The sequence below is a fragment of the Scatophagus argus genome, chromosome 1, assembly GCF_020382885.2.
Source record: "Scatophagus argus isolate fScaArg1 chromosome 1, fScaArg1.pri, whole genome shotgun sequence".
NCBI classification, from domain to species: domain Eukaryota; kingdom Metazoa; phylum Chordata; class Actinopteri; family Scatophagidae; genus Scatophagus; species Scatophagus argus.
In genome coordinates, this window is record NC_058493.1 from 17023463 (window position 1) to 17041028 (window position 17566).

At 37.9% G+C, this 17566-nt stretch overlaps 1 protein-coding gene across 1 annotated transcript in view; it reads left to right on the plus strand.

Moving 5' to 3' along the window:
* galnt18b (UDP-N-acetyl-alpha-D-galactosamine:polypeptide N-acetylgalactosaminyltransferase 18b) overlaps positions 1-17566 on the plus strand; it is a 66010-nt gene that overhangs the window by 8288 nt on the left and 40156 nt on the right. The gene's annotated exons all lie outside the window — the stretch shown is intronic.

Genomic DNA, 17566 nt, shown 5'->3' on the forward strand with positions numbered 1-17566 from the left:
AAGTGAAGCTGAAGAGCTTCTTTTTATTTCTTGAGAACTTGCTTTCTGTGGTGTGTAGATGTGTAAACGATTGGTCAACAGAAATGTTGTTGACAGATAACCTATTTGGAACAACTTTGAAAGTTGAAGAATGCTGTAAGTGATTTTTCACAGAAAAATGCTAAAACATTGGCTGTATCTTGCCTCTTGAATCTATGACTTTCCATTTATCTTGTACGCCAACTATTTTGATTTGTTGGTTGCAACTTCCAAAATGTAAGGGCTTGCTGCTTTTCTTTGTCATTTGTTTCATTTCAGTTTTATTATGGAGCAGCTGATGTCTAATGTTCTGAAGTTCTTCAACCCCACTTGGTGTCTAAACCGTCAAATATTCACAAATGCCTCTCGAATGCAAATGCTTGGCATAAAAAATACATCCTGTCTATTTTTAAGTAGTTTGTATTTGCATGTGGATTTCTCAGCTAAATTGTATACTGAGAACAACAATTGGTGCATCACAGCTCTAGAATTGCTTCTTTACAAAACTCTTTCTGTTGTCATCTGCAGGTATCTGAAGGTAGATGTGGTGCCTTTGTTGAAAAATATGTGTACTGCATAGTGTATGTGGTCCTGCAATGGGTGGTCGTGGGTTAATTTGCCTCTAGGGCATTAGTCACATTTTCTAGCATGGAAAAACAAAACTTGATCATAAATTGCAAGGTCACACAGTGTTGTAAAACTATGTCTTTTTTTTTTTCATAAGATTATAAAGTTTTAGAAAGCTTTTGGATCTTCTGATGAAACATGATTTAGCCGTCAGGCAGTGCTTTGTCAGTCTGGTACAGAGGGCAGTGCCTGCCATCAGCAGCCAGCCTACAGCCAGTCTGCCTGGCCTGAGGTGCAAACCAACACTGTGCAAAAAGTCCCCTGTCATGTGCTTTCATGGGACATCTGGTCTGCAGCGATAAGGACTGGGCTGTTTCACTTTTTTGCTACATAGCAGAGACTTCTTGAGCTTATTATATATTTCATTGTATTGTTGTAGGAATTAATGTTAGATAAAATTCTGCCTCAACCTATTCTTTCTGTGGCATAGTCAGTCCTGACTCATGAGTATAGAGCAGGATGTGATCTTTTCAAAGCAATGTGTGAGACGTAAGAGCACATCTGTTACGCTCTGATTACAGAGCTGAAACACAGAACAACTTAACTTTCATATTTCTGTACTGAGAGTTCCTTTGCCAGTCCGTCTGAATCGCCAAACTCAGGTTCAACACTTGGACTCGCTGGACCTCTAAGCAATCACTGTGGCTCTTCATTCTGAAATACTGAAAAACATTTGTTTTTGGTTGGTGAGTTCATTTTTGGATGGTGCACTGAAACAGCTGTACCTTGCCTAGAGCTGCGCACAGTCAACACATTTAGCTATCTTTCCTGTGTTGTGAAGACAACACACTGTCTTTGGTGCTTTTGAGAATGATGCAGATTAACCAGCTGGGATCTGGAATTGTTAGCCATTGTTTAGTTCTCTTTGGGAGTCAATTCCCTGACTTTGTACCTTACTCCATGTCCTGATTTGAGTCAGTGAGTAACCTATAGAGTGTCAAGTTTACAAGAAGAGTCTTTGCTTTATCATCTGGTCATTTGCTATCCCCATAACTGGACTCCTAAAGGGGAGGCAGCTAACGTGAACTGGTCACTATGATTGATGAACACCACACTGAGTGTGTGACCTTGAGCTGATGAGTGATGAATGAGCAGGTGTCGAAATAACATAAACTTCTTAGCTTCCCCTTCTGAAGTGTGGGATACAATTTGATCAGCAGGATGGAACATCCTGAATGCTGAATGCTGTAAAGGGTAGCCTAAATAACTAATGCTGCAGCATGTGGACTTGTTAAAAAAGGAAAAATGTGTGAAGGCTAGGCTACACAGGGCTGACATGCTCCTGTCAGTAGCACACCACAGAAGTTATAGACTAACAATGCCGTCTCTAAGGTGTCAAATACGTCATTTAAAATATACATACTGGCTGCAGTATCACCATAGTTTCTTACAAAAAACATGGTTAACATGGTTAGTGTATTCCTCCCCACCTTTAACAAACTCATAACCATGTTGTTTCTTGTTTCTGACTCGTTTGTTCAGCCATTTTTCACTACAGTCTTGGTGAGCCTCATTACTGGCCCTGAGCTTGTTTCTTTAATCTTAACGGGTGATCTGTAAGGTGCAGCACATTTAGCCAGCTGGTTGTGCAAATAGAGACAGCCTGGGGCTATTTTTCTGCACTTCCTCATGGATGAGCTCACTACACTTGCTTCTGCGTTTTATATGACTGAGGTTAATGATACCTATGATAATAAAATTCATTTTATTTCTTTTACTGTCCCAGTTTCTTTATTTTTTCATTTTAGACTTCTGTTGGTTTTGTTATGATGTATTTCATCCCTATTCAGTTGGACTTTGGACTACCTTTTATGATACTTATTATTTACAGTCAATAATATATGGGTGAATGTAAAGCTGAAGTACAACTGAATCACTCTGTTTTATTGTAAGTGCGAGTATTTCTCAGGTTTTTACACTTTTTGTCAATTTTCTACACCTACAAATCTCGCTGTATGGTTTTTCTTAACAATACAGTATCAATAAAGCTGGAGCATTGTTGTCTCAGTCAAGTGTCGTCAAGGCTCAGCAGTGCTGGAATTTCAGTTTTTTTCCAGCCAGTCGTTGCACCATCTGATTTATTGATACGTGCGCCCACACAACACAACAACAGAACACAGACAGGAGTGTAGCAGTCTAGTGACTAAAATGAAAACCTGTCTATTGTTGTGCTTTGACAAAGTAAGACATGCAGTATACGAATACTGTCACCACCACATTCAGCTTTAGCTGTACCTGTTTTCCTGTGATTCTGTCTTTGATTTCCACAGCTCTTAATTTACAGAATGCCATCTTTATGTCTGCATGAAAGTGATAACCAGAGGGAAAGGGAGGACATGAAAAAAACGCAGATCAGATAAAAAAGAAACCTCAAAGGGCTCATTAAAAAAATCTCTCTATTACAGGCAAGGACATATAACAAACAAGGGCACCGACTGAACCGAAAGTAAAGAAGTATGGCAGAAATATACCTGTGTTTTGTCTGTGTATCAGCTATAAAATAACTGAGACAACAGTGTACACAAAATACTCATCTCAGATCAGTGTTGGTCAAATGGCCAACAGAGAAAGACCTCTGATAACAATGAACGTCAATGTATTGATGTTTTTTTGCGACCTTAAAAGATTCACAGTTATGCAAGACAGCACCAGTTGATTTATTGTTCAGTTGGAGTGAAATACCACATCAGTATGTGAGAAAATCAGAGTAGAACAATCAAATTAAATGTGTACCATGTTTTTTTGTTGAATTTTATGGTGACGACAACTTTATCACATTTAAATCTGGTTTTATCCCCCCAAAGGCACCTCTGCAGTTTGACCTGCAGGTAATTTCTCCTCCTCTGAAGAAAACTTTGATTGATATCATATGTTCAGGCCCTCAGCTAACTTGCGGATTTTGAGAATGGATAGTCAGATATCAAGCCTTAAGAGCTTAAACATGATTTGTCTGATCCTAACTACCCCATGAGCCCATCTGTACACCCCAGCATTTGTCTCACTTTCTCTCACTTCTTTTTCTTGTCAGCATTTCCAACTATGATAAGGTTACTTTTAGCTCTGCTGGTTTTAACCTACAACATAGACTCACACATCTCATTCATTTTTTTTAAATTTAAATACATCAATAAGGAGCACAAAAACACTGAGCATACACATCAAAATAAAATACACAGCATAAAGACAGAAATTAGTACACAAGATGAATTAAAGTGATTACACATTCACTACAGAGTAACGGAATTTAACTCACATTGAATTTACCTTTGTTTACCACCCTTCATAACCCTTAATGATAAGCAATCAGTCAATTCTGTCTGGAGGTTGTAGTCTCAACAGTGACCGTAATACTTCACACGCAAACAAACATGTCATCCTCTTCTTTAAGGTTTATTGAACTACTCGCTACACACATAACTGCTGCTGACAAATGAACAGATAAATTAAATGATGACTGAATGAGGACCACCGCATGGAATAGCAGTGAGTAAACACAGTCCTAAAGTTATACTGAGCAGTAAAATTAACTTAAGGCATCATTCAGCAGCTGAGAGATAGTTGGGAAGATGGAGAGAAATATGTGATAAACTTTATGTCTATCCTAAGGCTCCCTCTGTAATATCAACCCCAGGTCATAATGATTGGGGATTGACGCTAGAAATCTCTCTGTCTCTCTATCCGTCTGTCTGTCTCAGCAGGTGGGAGGATGCTTTTACAATTTTTAAAATCTAATTCTCCTGTGTTTGAAAGCTTGCACTTCTCAGCTGCTGGAGGGCATCACATACATCTCTGCCACACAGAATAACATCCATTGAGTAATACCTGACAGCGTTAACGCTAGCGCATAGACAACACTTGCACCTTTCATATTATTGCTTTGTTGCAACTGCCTTTGCTTTTAATGGATGTTAAAGTGCTGTGTGACCAGCTACATGGATGGAATGAGTGTCCACAGGGTCCTACACCCAATAACCTCATTGGATGAGGGTTGGAGGTGGGGGATGGGCAAATTTTCACGCAAAGTGTGTAATTTATCAGAGGCAAAAAAAACTTCACAACTGAAAAAGAAACATAGTGCATGCAAAAGCACAGGAAAAAAAGTGTTTTAATAAAACACAACGCTGCGTCTTATCTGGATTTGAATGTCCTGAATTCTCTCTACTTAAACAGCCTGTGTTAAAACTTTGTAATGAAACAAGAGTATTTACGTGCCAAACAAAAGACATAACCAGTGAATGGGCTAGTTGGCCTACTAATAAAACGATCAAAGGACCCAATAGAGGTTCGTAAAAGACCCATTCAGCTCTAACCTGATTACAGAAGACGGGTTTCTTGCATACACAGCATTTAATAATGTAATCTCGTTACCTAAGTGCTAAGTATTTAGTATAAACAACAAACATGTAACAACAGAAAACTGATTCAAGTGTGGCTATTCATGGTGGTGTGAAGAGTGTGCATGGTACATAGTGTTGTACCGTGTGCTGTTTGTCAGCTCCTCCATCAGGGCAGTCAAAATCTCAGCACAAACCTCAGAAGATGATCATGTTTTTGAATTTAGACTCTCACAACAGCTCTGATTGAGAAGTGACCCGTTCCTTATTTCCCGCAAAACTCCAAGTGAAAATCAAAAAGCTTTCCACCTGAATAATTCATAAATGCCCCATACCAGCTGTAAAGAGGTCATGATCAAAAACAAAACATAAAGTAAAATACTATGTCTATGTTCGCCATCCAAATCCATGTAGACTTCATTAATATAGTAGAGTAGAGACTTCCGTTTCTACATACAGCGGGTAAAAAGAAGACTCCACAGTGTTTCAAAGATTCTGTTACTAGTCGTCAGTGAAATATTAAAGACTGTATGTCAGAAATCTTCATCTTTTCCTATTCATTAAAAAAATCTCCTCATGGAGTGGTGACATTGTAGGTTAACTTTTTTGTACAGCTCTGCTGAAATAATTTGCATTACTAGAATGAATCAAATTGTAAAATAGTGAAGACAAGAGAATCTCTGAGAAGCAAACCCTCGAATATGTCAAGCCCTTCTGAAAACTTTAATTTAACAATCAGTGGCAGACTGTGAATTATTGCTCTTTAGAAAATATATGTTTTAACTAGATGAATTGGCAGCTTTAATTTTGTCCTGTGTACTATTCCTCAGCCGTGTTTATTTCCTAAAGGCTGTTTTGTTTAATCTGAGGGATCAGGAGAGGTAACTGTTTCCTCCTGAATTTAAATCTGATCACCATCTTGCATGAGTGAAATCCCAAACAGGCAAAGATAAAAAAGGTTTCAGTTCTATGCTTTTCAATTCCTCTCTGTGTCACACAAACACACGCAGACTCACACCTTTTGGCTCTCAGCCACATTTGCATACGTGGCTATAGGAATGGCAATGACGGCTGGTCAGTCAGGCCTGCACATGCTGACATATCTCAACAAATTTCAACAAACAAATCGACAAATTGCCATGAAATTGTGGGCAGACATTCGTGCTCTACAGAGGATTAACTTGATTTACTTATTGATCCTCTGACTTTTCTGGCCTTTAGCACCAGCAGAAACTCTAAGTTGTCACTTGACAAATGTCCCAACATCTAGATGGATTTGCAGAAAATGTTTTAAATGTCACGAGGATACACAATTCATGTATCCTAATGACACTGATGATCAGAAGGTTGTGTGGATTGTTATGGAATTTGATGATGATATTCATGTCCTCCTCACAATGAATACATGATCCCCTCATTAAAAGACAAAACGCCTGCAAAATGAATGACACAGTACAGCTGGGACTGATGGGAGTGTGGGAGTTGTGTTTAGTGCTTATTAGATAATGTTGGTATGCTAATATGTTTAGCTAAGATGGTAAACATGAATGTATAGGTGCACAGTGACATTGAAACTGTGACAATGTCTTGTTACATTAATAGATTCATTTATTATCATAAATAAATACATTTATTGGTGTGAGAGCTGTTGACTCTTAATTAGCTTGATTGAACGTTCAGAGTAGAGTAGAACGCAGTGAAACTGAACTCCAACAACCAAATGTTGTTCATCGATTGTGAAAGTCCTCACTCGCCTTTTCTGCTCAGTCCATAAGGAATGCTGAAATATTTTAAGACATCTGTTCTCATTCTTCTACTCCTGCATTTTTTAAGATGTTCTTTTCGCTTTTTGACTTTTTTTGAGCTGTTTGAACAGTTCAACAGAGATCACAATTCAAACATTGTTCAACAAGTCAGCGTCTACTTTTTTTTATATCCCCATTCAGAACTGAATTTTGACTTAATTTTACTCTTACTTGCCAGGAAATGTGGCTCTCTTATGTCCTATTGTGTTATTAAACACGCATGCACAAAGCAGAAAATCAGTTTGATGAGAAATAGGAAAATAGGTCCCAATGTGAAAGATTAATGGCACCTTCGCCTCTATTTCTCCATGCCTCAGGCCACATCAGTGTATTTTCTTCTCTCAGATAAATGCTGAAATAATTTTGATTTATAGGCTTTTTGAGTGCTTTTCTGAGACACATCAGACTCCAGTTTATACAGAAAACAACCCCCCCGTAAAGGACAAATGATGTTAAATGCATGTCACCATCAAAACCTGCAGGAGAAAAAGTGAGAAGATACAGGGAATAAGCATTTTTTTTTTTTTTTTTTTACCAGCTCAGTGTTGAGGAAGTCAGATCTGATAGGAGGTTATAGAAAAGGCATCTCAGATGACTGAATTTAATAGAATAGTAAATCCAGCTTTTCAAGTTGGGAATGAGAAATGTGGCGCAAGAGTCAAGATGTCCAAAGCTTGATATCAAATAACATTGACACTGTCTGCTGTTGTTCAAAAGAAGGAAAATAGTTCCAGCTAGTTGCTCAGAATTTGTTGCTCTTAATGACATTTCTAGAGAATCTTTCCCCAAAAGGATGAAAAAGCACAAAGAAAAGCTTTGTTCCCTTCTGAGGTGTATGGGTGATTTCAGCACTTTAATGAGGAGAGATGAACAAAAGGGGTAGTGATGACAAAGACCACTGCCAGTAAACATGACCTCCTCCTAAATTCTGCCACTGCGTATCCCCACTTGGGAATAAACAAAGAAAAAGACAGAGCCACACACCCCACTCCTCTTCCAAGGGGAAATGTCAGCATGACATGCCAGCTACTGATGCGTCCTAATGAGAGAATTTCCCCCTCCTTTGGAGACAGTTGCAGGGGCCCATACAGCACCTATTATAGTGTTGGACCCAGTAAACAGTCTAATTGGTTGCTGCATTTACTGTCAGGGAACAGAGGATTTCTAGTGAGGGAGGAGGAATAACATAGTATAACCTATAACCATGGTTTAATAAGCTGATCAGTGCTTAAGAGCTTCTGTGCTCTGCATTCATACGTATCTTCTTAATAACATGAGTGTGTGGGTGGATTGGTGAGGTTTTGGATGACAAGAGTTGCTGACAAAACTGTTGTCATTTTGTAGGTAACCCACATGATACAAAACGGCTTGTCCATAAGTTATTATCCTTTCTTAATTTTTATTTATCATTATTATTATTGTTTTGTTTCAGTTCATTAAACCTGCACTGACTGATTTTTCTTTGGCCCCTTGGGGTAACAAAGCAAAGTGTATATACACTGAAAGGCTACAGTTACAGTTGTGATGGACAAACAAATTAGGAAAATTTTGCATACTTGTAAATACAGCTTAAAAAACTTTAGCATTTACTTGGAGTCATGTTTTAACCCCAACCCTAACCCTAACCCTAACCCTATTTTGTTTCAATGAGATAAGAATCTGGCTGTTCAGTTGTCAGATGCTCCACAACCTTCACCAGCTAGACAACTGATGTTTTGTATCAAAGCTAAAAAAAAAAAAAAAAAATGCTAAAACACTACATGGAGATGAATGGCAGAAATAGTTGAAAATGTTAATAATGCTCTGCAGGCTTCTCACTATAAGTGACACCTTTACTTTTTCAACCTGCTTTTAGTATGAAAACATTGACAAGTGACTTAAAGTTGATATGATTAGATGATCTTATCACAAGGACTGGTGTCATTTTGAAAAATCAAAACTTGTCACAAGTTGAGTGAAGCATTTGGCCCGAGATGCGGGAGACTATAGACATAATGAATAGTGGGACTCATTTACTGAAAATAACAAAACACAACCACAGCCAGCAAAACAACAAGGCAAACAGATCAGCTTGCTCGAACTGGACTAAAATACAAGCTTTACTAACGAGTGAATGAGGTGCAGGTGGAGAGGTGGGCGGAGACACACAGGTTAGGGGAATGAGGTGAGGAAACGAGAGGAGCTGATAGGCTGAGGAACATACTGGAGTCAGAGCAGAACTAATGAGGCTGATGCAGAGCAGGTGTGCAGTAAGATCAGGCATTTTAAAAAAGGAGAGTGAAGGAAGGAAACAACAAAGAAAATGACTCACCCTCACCCTGCCCTTTGTGACCATGTCAAAAATGATGGTTCATTTAGTAATACAGTAATACTCAACACAAAGGCTCCTGCTTCAGTTAACTCAAACCTTTCCACATACACATGACTTCCAGTCATTGTGCCGTTTGTAATGGGTTCTGCCAGACTCATTCATACTCTGGCATTTAAGTCAAAAATTACAAACCACTTGATTGAATTACCAAAACTTGTGCAGTGGTGTTTGATTAAGTAACTGGAGGGTTGACTGACTGACAGGTAGCCTGCATTATTCTCTTATTTAGTCTGGTTTGATGAATATTTGCAAGTGTATTTGCATTTCCAAGTACACTGACACACAACCATCAAAATGAATTTATTTTCCATCTCAAGAGAATCTGTTAACAGTAAAAGTTGTATCACATGCAGCTAAAAAAACAGTTGTATAAATGTCTTTATATCAGAAAGATTGCATGCACTTAAAACTCAGTTCTCCTCAGTGTTTAGACTATGGACTTGTTGTTTCCTAATGATCTAAGAGTCTTGGGGGAAATGAGTTGTGATCTGGAACTAGGCAATGCAGGGATCAATTAAATATTTAAAATGATTCTGAACCTCAGAGCCAGCCAGTGCCAATACAATAAAGCCGGCATAATATGAATATGGCCTCTCTTACAAGCCAGCAACATTTCCTACTACCCACAGCTAAAATAAAAATAAATTAACAAGTAAAAAAAATAAAAATAAAGGCAGGAACAAAATAAATTCAATCATCAAGGGATGAAAATGTGACTAACCTTCTTAATGTCACCGTAAGATAAGAGCAGTTTAATCATAACAATTTTTCTGGACTGAAACACAACTGACTTTGTCTCTTCACCTGGTAAAAAAAATACATCAACTAACGCATTTAGAAAAGTGTATTTGAAAGAGGTGGGAAGAGAGTCATTTGTGTCAAGGTATTACAAATCGTTATAGTTTTCCATTCACTACTCTTAGGTCAGTACTTTGAAGAGAGCGAAACATGCGCACGTTGAGCCATGCAAAAGTGAGTTGGTGCTGTTGGAAATAAAATAATAAATAGAAAGAAGTCAAGGTTATTTGAGGAATCTGTTACTCAGCAAAAAAAGGAGCTATGGTCGCCTATCATGTACCTGCAGACATTCCTGGTAAATAACTTAAAATAAATGAAATAAAATTTGCTGTAGTGATTTCTCTCTCGAGTCTGAGTAATATAATTGTTGCTGTGAGTATTGTAACCAGTGTGTAATGTTATGATGATGATAAACAACACTGTCCTTTCCACAAAGGATACAAAGGATATTTTTTCTACATTCAGTAAAGCTGGTGGCTTTTGAATCTGAAGTGACATCTTGAAGACATGTCCGCATGTCCTGTAACCTTTGATTTTACTGGATGTTACTGGATGTCTCGTGCAGACGACAAGATTTTAATCCAAATTCTTTAGAATTTCAATATTTGCAAACTCTACTTGCAAACTTGTTGTATTGTGTTATTCACTTTGGAGAGAAACAATAGTGTTTATAAGACCAAATAAACTATTTTAATTTGCACATTTATGATGGTAATAACATTTGCGACATGTCTGGTGCTTAGCCATGTGCTGTGTAGCTGCTCAGTCATGGAGATGTGCCGATAAGAGATGTTAGAGCCAGTCGATCTGGGTGAAATCAATATCACAATACTGCACACATACAGTTAATGAACTGCATTCCTCTGTCATGTATTACATCTCACAGAGGTCTTCACATGTGTAAAACAACTCTTTTTGGTCCGTTCTTTTTGTTCTTATCAAAATGTGCTAAGAACCATTAATTCGAGCAACTGGATTTCCTAAAACACACACTGTGCGTTCATGTTAGCACATTAAGCTGAGGAGAAAACCTGAGCCATCCACTTGGTCTGCATTTAAAATCTGTCATTTGAGAATTAATTAAAATATTTACTAACAGTGTACAGTATCATTTAAATACGATAACTTACGATAGGCGCTTGGCTACAAATATCTTTAAAGTGAGAAGACACCTGGGAAGCTCAGAGATCAGCAGCTGTTATAACTGGCCATTGTTAAAATATGTTGTCTTGAGCTGCTCTGCAGGAAACTAGTAAATGTAACTGTGGCAGCATGCAGGGGATTTTCTGCCCCATTGTCAAATCTGCCTTGAACGTGAAAAGTTTTTAAAATACTTGATCTTCTTTATCTGACAGCTTCTTTGATATCAAGTTGTAGAAACAGCAGTGTGTCCTGAAATTTTCAAGCATTTGATGACACCTGTTTTTTTTTTTTCCACAGACTGAAGTCTTTGTCAAGTTCTTCTCCACCCTCTCAGTGTCAGAATGAATATACAGTGAATATTTTGACAGCAGCACAGCGTTTGATGTGGTGGTTCTTGTTATTTTGGATGTAAAATGACATAGTAACTGAGGATAAACTGCTGTCTGCTGTAACTGGAGGGCGTTCACACACAAGGCACTACAGACCTGTTTTTTAAATGGTTCTTTAGTGTCAAGGTCATACAGGGATTCAATTAAATACCTATGGCTTCTACAGTAGCTGCCTGAAGTAACGCTATGTTTCTTTCAGGCTTGTAGCCCTCGAGCCCAGGACATGAGCTCTAATTTTAAGGACTTGTGACTTTAATGATTTTTCTCTAATGACTTGGACTTGACTCGGATTCAAACACTGGAACACTGGAAATTCATAACTGGACATGGAATGGAAGCTTAGTGACTCGACTACAACACTGCTTTCTGTGTTACGGTGACATTTCTTTGTTGCTTCAGTCAGCATGCAAGTGGTTGCTAAGTTATTGAGGCAAAACACGGAAGTGAACTGGGTTTGGTTTACTTCAAAGTATGGCAACACAAAAGTCCAATGAAAGGCTGTCAGACATTCCTATACACCTCAGGTCTTTAGAGATCAACAAAGAGTGAGTTGCAAAGTAAAATCATTTTTGCAAACTTAAGTAATAACAACAATAATCTGCCAAAAATATGTTTTTCCTCTCACCGTAACTATTTTTTTATGTTTATATACATATTGCAAATTGACTGCTGAAACTGGACATTCTTTTTATGCTGTCCTAAAAGCTTAAGAGTGAGTGTACATGTCAGCAGATGTTAAAAGCTTCTTAACATATGCTAACATCTGCTGTGGTGCTGAAGACGATGCTTACTTGTCTGTATATGCTTTATATTAAAAATACATATATCTCAAATGAGATAAATGAGATAAACAAATGTTTCCCACTTGAAATTATTTAGCATGAGAACAAATCATGAAATGTGACGGCTCACTGCCCTATAATTCGTGTTCGTGGGTGGAAAACTTTGATTGATTTACCTGATGCTCAAGGCAGGCGCTCGGGCTCTCATGTGACTTGCCAAGAAAAATATTATCTTCAGACATGCCTTGATTTTGAGAGTACCTGTCATCAAAATCCTCCAGTTTCAAAGGAAGTGATGCTCTGCACTATATCTAAGCACCAACATATTTCTGTGACTGCAGGCCACCACAAAGAAACATGTCATCACCTGTTATTACCTGCTACTACATAGTCTACTGTGAAAAACACATACATTAGGTCACTCAGAAACCTACAAAATGTGTAGACAACACAAAATAAGGATTTTTATTTGCAAAATTTGAGGCTTGAGTCTGAATAAAATGAATAACTTACTGTCAAAAGACTCTGAAGACCAGAGGATTTAAGGATTAATGACCAGTAAACTGACTCTGGATGTACATTTGACAGTTTGAAGCATCAGTGAAGATCTGTCCACCTGTTGCTTTGTTATTGATTTTGACTACAAATGTTCCAGCGGCCAAACGCTTTCCTCTTTCCTCCCAGTGTATTATAGAACTTAGAGCACGGAGAGGCAAGTAAAAAATTCAGGCATGCAGCACTTTTATCGAAAGTCTACATCTGTACTACTGCAAGTTAGCGTTGCATGGAAGAGAGCTATCTCTGAGGTGTCAAACATGATAACGGTTTTGCGTCTGAAATTCAAAACATTTTCCTGTCCACAGGCAGGGAGGGGGTGAATACATATAATTTGATAAAATCTTCATGGGGCTGTTTCATCACTGTGAACTATCTTTTATGGGAACAAATTTAATAATTCAATATGTGCTGCTGCGCCTCTAAAACAGTGAGTTCACATAGGACCTGTGGGTTTATTGTTCTCTTTCTGTGACTGTTCTGTTAAATATCTAAGTTATTTCTCAAGTGAGTTAGTTTTCTTTCAGTTATGTTAATGCCAGTGAGTGTGAACATGTATGTATGCCTATCTATTTTCTCCTGCCTATCTCCTCTGTGGCTGTAGGAGCAGACAACTATAGCTCAGTTGCTTTGCTGTGCATGCAATGGAAGCACACTTAGTACTGTACTGCACAGATGCCTGGAGTGCTACTGGAAAGCATAGGGAATACTTCACCTGTCTACACACTCACTCACACACACATACACAGTAGCTTTTGCCTCAGGAATTTCAGTGTGCTTTACTTGAGTTGCCACCAAGGTTAGTTGACTGAATGTGTGCTCAAGAGGAAACCACTTTCCAAACAGCAAGGTTGCAGTAAATCACATGATCTGCTCAATGACAAACAAGTCATGTGTCCTACTGTTAAACTGCTATGTCCTGTATGATTTATTAAAACCCATTGCAGTAAGGTTGTATTAGCGTGTTTGTCAATCATGTATAATATGTGCTGCCAGGGTTACCCTGTTCAAACAACATCAACCTTCACTAACCACCGGATACACCGCTGAGGAAACTGTCTCTGTAGGCTTAATTAATCACCATCACCACGAGCAGTCAGATGAATGGGCCTTCAGGCAGACTTCCCAGGACTGAAAGACTTTCAAAACTTTTATGCTGTCCTTAGCCTTAATCACAATGTTGTCTTATCAAGAGCTCAAACATTTTCCCTTTGCTTCACAACAGTGAGTCTTGAACTACTGTGAGCTGAATGTGAGGAGTTGAAGTTATTTCGCCTCAGGCTCATACTGTTACCGTGCAGTGTTCTCTCAACTTGTTTGTTGGCTGACTTTTTGATTTGTTAATGTTTCGCTGATTTTTTTTTTTTTTTTAAATGCAACCCATTGTGGTTTGTCATTCAGATAACTGTGTGTCTACAATACTGTAGGCTACCACAATCGATACTGTGCATGTAAAAGGTGTGTGTTATTCAAGTATTTCTTAATTAGCCGCATTACTGAGAAGCAGTTACAGCTTACATTACAGCTAAGTTACATACATCATCATGGGATTTTGGTAAAATGTCGTGCTTGGTATAGCCCATTAACCATTGAATACATTGGTATATTTCACACAGTACCTCACCTTAAAGCTAAGCTAGCAATAAGCTCACAATGTCTGAGGAGAATTAGCTTTTGTGGCCAAGAGTTAGGCTTAGGCTTATTTACCTCTCAGTGATTACTACTGATTACTTTTCTGTGTTAAATAAGTAGCTATAGCCAGTTAGCATTACCACAGTCAGCAGCGAAGCATGTAAAACCACAGCTTCTCGTTTTTAGTTATCTAGCAGTTACTGAAAAACTTTGTCATATTGGAGTCATGCTTGTGTCTTTCTGGGAAATTTAAGTCCAATATTGGTTCTGTTTTAGCCAAGTTTTTGGTCTCCAACATCAGCTGGTTTCTAACTGTGTTTGTCTGCTTACTGGTGCTGAGCAGATACTGTACAGTAGATTTTTAAAGCTTTTTCCACCAAATGTTTAGAGGGTATTGAACGTTTAATTTGATACCTGTGTAAAAGTCACAGGAATGTAGTGAGTGAATATAAACATGTTTATTAAAAACATAAATGTAAGCGAAGGAGTTCTACTGCATATTTTAAGCTTACAGGACACATAGTCTGTCACTGCTGGTTTAATTGATTTCAAGTCAAGTCAATTTGTTCACCTTCCAAGGAAATTTATTGTAAGCTCCTACATTTTCAGAAGCAGATCCTTTTGTTTTGGTTCATAATGTAATCCCTTCATGCTTCCGTGTTGTTGTCTCAGTTCTTTCTTGGCTGACTGTTTGTCACTCTTATGTTGAAACAATCTGCTCATGAATATTAACCTTCCCCAATCTGCTTAAAACACATGCAGGCTGTACAAACACACACACACACACACACAATTTCAATTCAACCTTGTATTTTGTTTGCGGTGTCACTGAGGGCTTGGGTTACTTTTTGGTCCTTTCTCATAATTTCATTCACGTCTGAGATTTTAAAAAAGGGTTTCAGTCTTCATCTATTATATTTTATTTTATTATATTTGTATTCTGAAACAGTATTTGTAAATTGAAACTGAATTTTTGAAAAAAAAAAATCATTTTAAATGGTCACAAAAACATCAGAAAATGCCACTACAGCAAATAATCCTTTTGAGGTGTTCATTGTGAGGAATTCATGGGCCACATGAAGGCCAGGAACATCTCCATGTTGTGTGTTAATACCTGATTATGGACACCTCGAAGGGAATTATCCAACTTACACCATGGTCAAAACAACAGCAACAATAACAAAATAAGACCATTAATGTATATTTTAATGGATATTGCAATTAAAATGTATAGTTTTTCACAAACCATAACTCTCTTATAATATGTGGCACAATAAGGTTCTTATACAGTGGAAAAGTTTACTCCTCCCATAAATAGGACACCTTTTAGATACGATTTGGAAACGGGAGATATTTCTTTTCCGCTAAGCTCATAGAAGCCTTTGGCTCATGAGCCAGAAATCCAGTCCATGTGACCAAGATTCAATGTTGATAACTCTACATACAGTTGACAAACGGTAAATGTATCCTAATTTAACCTTGCGTTTAACAACAAGACTATTTACTAATTTAGCAGCCATGTCCTTGTCCCCAAATCAATATCAATATTTTTACAAATAAACGAAAGGCGATGAAATAATCTCAAAGAGGCGTGCAGCTTGTGCACTGCAAGTTGAGGAGTCTGCAGCCAGCACGTTAATTTAGATTGGTGAACAGAAAGTTTCACTGAAACTGAAATTGACACCCTGCAGCCATCGCAATCGAGTATTCACCCAGACTGTGTTGTCATATTAATTAAAAGAAGAAATTCCTCTTATCACTCTTCTCCTAGTTTGCAATTCGTTTCACTCTGAAAAAATACAATAAAATTGATTATTACGTTGGGTTTGTTGTGACTTCAGTCTGTCAGCAGTCACCTGAAATACAGAAGCTCAGTAATGAATATGTTTTTATGGAATAATTGTTTTATGATAATAACTTTAATTATAGATTTCTTTTCTTGCTGATTAACTAAGCATATTCAATTATTGTCCATTATATAGAGTTAAATATTATTAAGTTCTTTTCAATAATGTAAATTGAAGTAAATTCTTTTATTACTATTTTATTAGTTTAGTTTAATCTAATTTCTGTATATTACACTGAGGCAACTCATCAGACAGCTGACTGTCTTTATCACTAATCTCAGTGCACATGAAAGGACATTCAAGATTTTACCACCAACAACCTCTCACCAGCACCTCCATATTTTCACAGATCATAAATATCACTGTGCTGTTCAGTAGCACTAAACCTCTGCAACTGTTGCACGTTATTGAATCGCTGTGTAATGTCCCAAAAGGTACACACACTCAACAAAAAGACTGTATTAAATGAAAAACCTGGGAAAGCTTTTATTTGTGGTGTTTGGGGAGAAAAAAAGGAAATCTGCATAAGATAATAATCACTGAGATTTCAGACCTACAGAATGGACAAGTGTAGCTGGGAAATATTCTTCAAGATCACTTCAATTTTATCTCATTTGTATATTGCATCTTTGGCATTTAAACCAATCTTGTGTGGATAAAACGTCTTCAGTGTTAAACACACTTAAAAGTTTGCCTTAAATATGCATTAAAACCCTTTGGAAGCAAGAGAGAATTTATTACAGACGCCACCAGTGTTTTATGGAGTCGAGACATGAACTGAGTCTATGAACAAGGACTACAACAAGCCGTAATATACTGTTTGTCACACTAAATGTGTGTTTGCTAAATGTCTCACTGCTCTCAGTGCTTTCAGTGCTGCTGCTCAGCTATGAAATTAGTCAGGACTGCACTCTTTTTGAGCCCTTCACATCATAGACCTTTAAGCACAAAGAGAGTCCTGCCACAATCTTCTGTGGTGTAAGAACACTGGCGGAGAAATATGCACAGAAAGAGATCACACATTACCACTTGATTAATTATGAAAGGAAGGATGTTTGCGTGTGCTACGCTAGGGATGCCTTTGGGGAAATTAGTTTCACTTTTCTCCTCTGCATAGGTGAAAAGAGCAATGTCGGGCGCAGAACAGTCCACAAGCTGCTGGTAGGGAGCGAATGTTTTGTTCAAGAACATCAGAGCTTCTCGCCTTCTCATATGAACTCCTGGTGTTTGAAGGGCAGGCATTCAGTCTCTGTAAATCCTTTGTC